This window comes from Papio anubis, chromosome 11, assembly GCF_008728515.1.
Source record: "Papio anubis isolate 15944 chromosome 11, Panubis1.0, whole genome shotgun sequence".
NCBI lineage: Eukaryota > Metazoa > Chordata > Mammalia > Primates > Cercopithecidae > Papio > Papio anubis.
In genome coordinates, this window is record NC_044986.1 from 38,060,823 (window position 1) to 38,068,266 (window position 7,444).

General features: G+C 42.9%; 1 pseudogene; it reads right to left on the reverse strand.

Moving 5' to 3' along the window:
• Positions 1 to 3,475: 3,475 nt before the first annotated feature.
• Positions 3,476 to 4,755, reverse strand: LOC100997367 (annotated as a pseudogene).
• Between the last annotated feature and the right edge of the window lie 2,689 nt (positions 4,756 to 7,444).

Genomic DNA, 7,444 nt, shown 5'->3' on the forward strand with positions numbered 1-7,444 from the left:
AGGCATGGTGGCTCATGCCTATAATCCCAGCACTTTGGGAGACTGAAGCGGGCAGATCACAAGGTCAGGAATTTGAGACCAGCCTGGCCAGCATGGTGAAACCCCGTCTCTCCTTAAAAAAATACAAAAGTTAGCCGGGCGTGGTGGCATACACCTGTAGTCCCAGCTACTCAGGAGGCTGAGGCCGACTTGAACCGGAGAGGTGGAGAATTGCTTGAACGGGGGAGGCGGAGGTTGCAGTGAGCTGAGATCGCGTCACTGCACCCCAGCCTGGGTGAAAGAGCAAGACTCTGTCTCAAAAAAAAAAAAAAAAAAAAAAGTAGCCAAGCATGGTTGTACACATCTGTGGTCCTAGCTACTAGCTACTAGGGAGGCTGAGGTGGAAGGATTGCTTGAGCTCAGGAGTTTGAGACTGCAGTGGGCCAAGATCATGCCACTGCACTCCAGCTTGGGCCACACAGAGTGAGACCCTGTCTTGAAAAAAATAAAAAAGAAAGAAAAAGAGAGAGCGAGAGAGGAAGGAAGGAGAGAGAGAGAGAGAGTCAGAAAAGAGAGAAAAAGAAAAGGAAGGAAGGCAGAAGAAAGAAAAGAGAAAGAAAGAAAAAGAAAGAAAGAAAAGAATAAAAGAAGGAAAAGAAGGAATTATTGGTACAATGGTGAAAATAAAATTTGAGATAACAATTTTTTAAATTTATAGACAGGTTTATTTTCCATCCCATCCTCCTTTGTATTCTATCTTTTACAGATGAAGAAATCAAGGTTCAGATGTTCTTGGTGACATAGCCAGTTGAAGGGAAAGTACAGACTAGACGCCAGACCTTTACACAGGAGGGAGAGAGTGACCTGAAAGGGGAGTCTGGACTAGTGACTTCTAAGGCCCCTTCCAGACCGAGGCTCTCTTTCTCTCTGCTGCTGTGCTGGTTTCACCCCCTGCATTCACAGCCCTCCCAAGGTAAGAGAACTTCAGAAACCCATGAAGTGCTTCTGCCCCAGGTACTTCACTGAGCTCTAGTTTTCTTTCTGTAACTTGCAAATAGGGCTACAGCTCTGACTCTGTGTTTCCAGATTCTGTTTCAATGCAGACAATTAGATGGTAAATAATTCAAGAGAACGGAAACTGGCAAAGTGGTGTGTGATGTCCAAATAGCTATCTTCTTTACCCTCTGGTGTAAACTTCAGGCTCCTCTGCAACTCTGGAACCCCAGGAGTAAGTGAAATGTACAAACACAGGAATCTCCCGTTTCCATTCCCCTCATTTTTAAATATTGTTTGGGGGTGGGAATGCAGTTTAATCAAAGATTAAGGTAAGACAGTTTGGCTTTGGACGACAGATTCAGACAACTTCTTAGGCATGTCTGAATTTCTTCCCATGGTGGAGTAGAGTGATCAGAATCCAGAGGCATCGGTTTCTCCTTGACCTGAGGATTCATGATCCAAAGTTGTGGTCTCAGAAATATCACCATTCATCCTCTTTCTCTTCCTTCTGGGCAATGAGGGAGACACATTTCACCAGACCCTTCTAAACTGCCCTGCCATTAAAGAAGTAGTCTTAGTTAAGACCCGTTGAATTACAGGTAACATAAACCACCTCTGCCCTGCCTAAGAAGAAAAGGATAATGTATTATATGGACATAGGGGTGTCTTATAAAGCCCAAGGGCAAAGAAAATAGAGATGGACCAGCCTCTCAAGAAATTGGAGCTAGAGGCATCATGTTACAGGACTTCAAAATATATTACAAGGCTATAGTAACCAAAACAGCATGGTATTTGTATAAAAATAGACATATAGACCAATGGAACAGACTAGAGAACACAGCCAACTGATCTTCAACAAAGGTGCCAAGAGCTTACACTGGGGAAGGGACACCCTCTTCCATAAAGGGTGCTGGGAAAATTGGATAGCCACATGTAGAAGAATGAAATTGGATCCTTCTCTCTCACCATATGTGAAAATAAATTCAAAATGGATTAAAGACTGAAAAATAAGATCTAAAACTATAAAAATACTAAGAAAAACTCTCTTGGACATTGGCCCAGGCAAAGAAGTTATGACTAAGACCTTGAAAGCACAGACAACAAAAACAAAAACAGACAAACGGGGCTATATTAAACTAAAAATCTTCTGAACAGCAGTTGATTGTTTCAATCAACAGAGTGAAGAGACAACTTGTTGAAAGGGAGAAAATATTTGCAAACTATTCATTCAACAAGGGACTAACATCCAGAATATAAAAGGAACTCAAAAATCTCAAGAAGGAAAGAACAAATAATCCCATTAAAAAGTGGGCAAAGGACATAAATAGACATTTCTTTTTTTTTTTTTTTTTTTTTTGAGACGGAGTCTCGCTCTGTCACCCAGGCTGGAGTGCAGTGGCCGGATCTCAGCTCACTGCAAGTTCCACCTCCCGGGTTCACGCCATTCTCCTGCCTCAGCCTCCCGAGTAGCTGGGACTACAGGCGTCCGCCACATCGCCCGGCTAGTTTTTTGTATTTTTTAGTAGAGACGGGGTTTCACCGTGTTAGCCAGGATGGTCTCGATCTCCTGACCTCGTGATCCACCCGTCTCGGCCTCCCAAAGTGCTGGGATTACAGGCTTGAGCCACCGCGCCCGGCCAAATAGACATTTCTTAAAAGAAGACATGTAAATGGCCAACAGGTATATGAAAAAATGCTCACCATCACTCATCATTAGAGAAATAAAAATCAAAACCACAATGAGATCTTACTCCAATCAGAATGGCTTTTATTAAAAAGACAAAAAAAAAAAAATAACATCTTGGTAAGGATATGGAAAAAGGGGAAGTCTTTTACACTGTTGGTGGGAATGTAAATGAGTACAACCACTATGGAAAACAGTGTGGAGATTTCTTTTTTTCTTTTTTTTTTTTTTTTGAGACAGAGTCTCACTTTGTCGCCCAGGCAGAGTACAGTGGTGCAATCTCAACTCATTGCAGCCTCTGCCTCCCGGGTTCAAGCAACTCTCCTGCCTCAGCCTCCTGAGTAGCTTGGATTACAGGCACCCACCATCAATGCCTGGCTAATTTTTGTATTTTTAGTAGAGACGGGGTTTCTCTACTAAACCCGTTGTCCAGGTTAGTCTCGAACTCCTGATCTCAGGTGATCCACCTGCCTTGGCCTCCCAAGGTGCTGGGACTACAGGCATGAGCCACCGTGCCTGACCAGAGATTTCTTAAAAAAACTAAAAGTAGAATTACCATTTGATTCAGTGATCCTACTACTGGGTATCTACCCAAAGGAAAAGAAATCAATGTATCAAAAGGATATCTGCAAACTTGCATGTTTATTGCAGCACTATGCACAATAGCTAAGATATGGAATCCACCTAAGTGTCCATCAATGGAAGAATAAAGAAAATGTGGTATATATACACAATGGAATACTGTTTAGCCGTAAAGAGTGAAATCATGTCATTTGCAGCAACATGGATGGAACTGGAGATTATTATTTTTTTAACCACAAATAGGACTTTTTATTTGCCACTATTTTAAGTCTGAACTTTAAACAGATTCTTGGACTGGTCGTTCATATCCATCAGTTCGTTCAACTTTAGCACCTGTCTTGTCCCCAGTGACTTTTCCGGAACTACTGCCTTCACCATGAAGCTCCATGAGTTTTCCCAATTCAAACTTGAGCTTCTTCAGCATTTTTACTTTTCTAACAAAGACATCATGGAGAGGATAAATAGATTGGCAAGCCTTTTCTATGTCTTTTCCAATGCTGTCTAGAATCAATTTATTGACCATTTTTTTCAAGTCATTTTTCGGCACCTCTTGGGTCATGATTTCCATCATCTTCTGGATTTGGTGGACCTGTTGGTGCTGAGCATAAGAGGTCTTCCGTATCTGATTGTTGCGTTTTTTAGTAAAGCCAACACAGAACAGACGAAGCAAGTAACCATGAGTAGTCTTGACATCAATGTGAGCTTCAATCATTGTCTGCCATTTTTTGACTATGGAACACATTTTGTCATGAATAAGATCCATGCCATGGAACTTAGTCAGGCAGTTTTTGCCCTGAACATCTTCAGTAATCAGCTTGAATTTTCTAAATGCAAATTCGTTATTCTGCACATCAGCAAGACTCACTTCAAACACACAACCCTTGAGGCTGTCGGATGCAATTTTGGTTCCTTGGGTCCTGGTGACTAGCGTCTTTCCAATATTTCTTATATTGAACATAGCAGCTGCTTTCACATTATACCAATCTTTCTTAGAAAATGGATCAATCACTTTCTTCTTGGCTCCCTTTTTGCTGCCTTTTGTAAGGCGCTTGTTCTTGCCAACCACCATGGTGCTGCTCAGAGAGCCACAAGGCCTGGAGGTTATTCTCTTAAGTGAAAAAAGTCGGGCACAGAACAACAAATATTGCATTTTCTCACTTATATGTAGCAGCTAAAAAAATTGAACACGTGGAGCTAGTGAATGGAAAAACAGTTAATAGAGATGGAAGGGACAGTGGTGGAGGGGCGGGTGGATAAAGAGAAGTGTTAAAACATACAAACATACAGTAAGATAAAAGGAATAAATTCAATATTCCACAGCAGAGTAGGATGACTAAACTTAACAAAAAAGTATTGTACTCACATGACGGACACCCTGAATGCCCCTTCTTGATCATTATGTATTATATACATATAACAGATTTTCTCATGTACCCCATAAATATACACAAATAACTTAAAAAAAAAAAAAGAAACTGGAACTAACTCACGAAGAAAAGGGAAGTGTGTGGCTCAGGTAACCAACCATAGCAGGAGCAAGTGACTGGAATCGGGGACTCCAACATCCCCTGGGTGCTCCCAATGCTTCTCCTTTCCGTGGAAGGGCTTCATTTCCTCCTGCTGGAGACTGGCCTCTTCCATGAGCATGGGGCATAGCCATTGGAAGCTTCCAGACTTATTCTCACAGCTTTGTCACACTTTCCACCCACTGTAAAAACAAAAAGGCTCACGGTCCCCAGTTTCAGTGCAAAAAGACTCTGGTCTGCTTGGGCCGCCTGTCCTCGCTGTAGTGGAGGTGTGGAGCAGGCGCCATGGTATGCTCTGGGTTTATTCAGCCGTGTATACCTGGATGACCTCACCATGGTTAAATGTTGAAAGGGTTCCAGAGGGCTTCCTCTTCTGGAGAGGATGTATATGTAGGAACAATTCAACACTCCTACTGAAGCAACTAGAAAAAACAGAGTAAGTTACAAAAATCACCTTTTTAAGACATTGCAGAGTTGTGCCATCAATGAGGACTAATGAATTTAAACTCTGGAGAGGAAAGAGGCCTTTCCCTTTTTTTTTTTTTTTTTTTTTTTTGAGACGGAGTTTCACTCGTATTGGCCAGGCTGGAGTGTAATGGCACAATCTAGGCCCACTGCAACCTCTGCCTCCCGGGTTCAATTGATTCTCCTGTCTTAGCCTCCCGAGTAGTTGGGATTGCAGCCATGTGCCACCACACCCAGATAATTTTGTATTTTTATTAGAGACGGGGTATCACCACGTTGGTCAGGCTGGTCTCAAACTCCTGACCTCAGGTGATCTGCCCATCTCGGCCTCCCAGAGTGCTGGGATTACAGGCGTGAGCCACCGCGTCCGGCCAGAAAGAGCCCTTTCTAAATGTGCTGATTGTCTCTGACCATTTTCTTCCCGGGGAGTATTTGTCAAATCTGTGCACAGGCCAAGGATAGGGCTTGACCCAGGCATAGCGTCTCTACTGGAACAAAGAGAAACTGGTAGAGTTTTTGATGATCAACGTGATCTGTTGTAATGCTAGAATCTAGAACTAAGCCGGAGCTCCTAAGAACAGAGCTGAATCTTCCATAGGCTTTCAGGGACGAGAAGACAGAGACATGCCAATGAAAAGAGTGGGCTCCATCCAAGGACCAGTGATGACCCAGAAGTGGACTGGGACTAAGACTGGAACCCCACCTCAACCCAACTGAATTCTTGACTAGATTGAGGTGATCAATCCCTCACCCCATCTGCTAACAGAAGAAAAAGAGATTCATCACCGGAGGAAAATAACATCATCTGTTGCCTCTGTTTTCTTTTATATAATTATAAGGAATATAAAGAGCAGGAAAATGTGACTGATCAGAAAAAAGGCAGGAGCCAGGTGCAGTGGCTCATGCCTGTAATCCAAGCAATTTGGGAGGCTGAAGTGGGCGGATCACCTGAGGTCAAGAGTTTGAGACCAGCCTGGCCAACATGGCAAAACCCCGTCTCTACTAAATATACAAAAATTAGCCAGGCATGGTCGTGGACACCTGTAATCCCAGCTACTCAGAAGGCTGAGGCAGGAGAATCGCTTGAACCTGGGAGGCGGAGATTGCAGTGAGCCGAGATTACACCATGCACTCCAGCCTGGGTGACAAGAGCAAGACTCTAAGAAAAAAAAAAGAAAGAAAAAGGAAAAAGAAAAAAATAGGCCGGGTGCAGTGGCTCATGCCTGTAATTCCAGCACTTTGGGAGGCTGAGGTCAGTGGATCACTTGAGCTCGGGAGTTTGAGACCAGCCTGGGTAACATGGCAAAATCCCATCTCTACTAAAAATACAAAAATTAGCCAGGTGTGGTGGCACATGCCTGTAGTCATAGCTACTTGGGAGGCTGAGGTGGGAGAATCACTTGAATCCGGGAGGCAGAGGTTGCGATGAGTAGAGATCACACCACTGCACTCCAGCCTGGGCGATAGAGTAAGACCCTGTCTCCAAAAAAAAAAAAAAAAAAAAAGAGGTTAAAAAATTACCTGGGCTTGGTAACAATACCTGTAGTCCCAGCTACTTGGGAGGTTAAGGAGGGAGAATTGTTTAAACCCAGGAGGTCAAGGTTGCAGTGACCCATGATTGCACCACCACACTCTAGCCTGGTCAACAGAGAAAGACCCTGTCTCAAAAAAAAAAAAAAAAAAAAAAAAATAGAGAAAGAGCAGGGAGTAGAAGCAGACCCACAAATGATTCTGATATTTGTGTTAGCAGACAAAGACTTTATAATAAGTATTATAAACATGGTAAATAGAGAAAAATAATACAATAAATGAAAAATGAAAAATTTCAACAGTGCATTCAAATCTATAAAAAAAAGAACCAAATGGGCATTCTAGAACTAAAAAATGCAGTATCTGTAATTAAGAACTCATTAAGCAAAATATTTCCATAGCTGTTGGTAAATACCTATTGGCCCAAGATTCCTAAGTTCCCTGTCCTCATCTCCTGGCCATCCTGGACCTCCTTGGGACACCCTGGACTTCCCCACGGCCCAACAAGTAAGAGTTAATGGCAAGCCCAGCCAGGGGCATTCAGGAGCCTGCTTTGCCACTGCTGCAAGTGTCCCTTATGATTGGTTGGTGTCTGTGCTTTCCCATTGTTTAACTATTTTGATTTTGATGTCATCTCTGACTAATTGATTGACTGATAGAGATGAGGGGTTGTGTTTGTTTG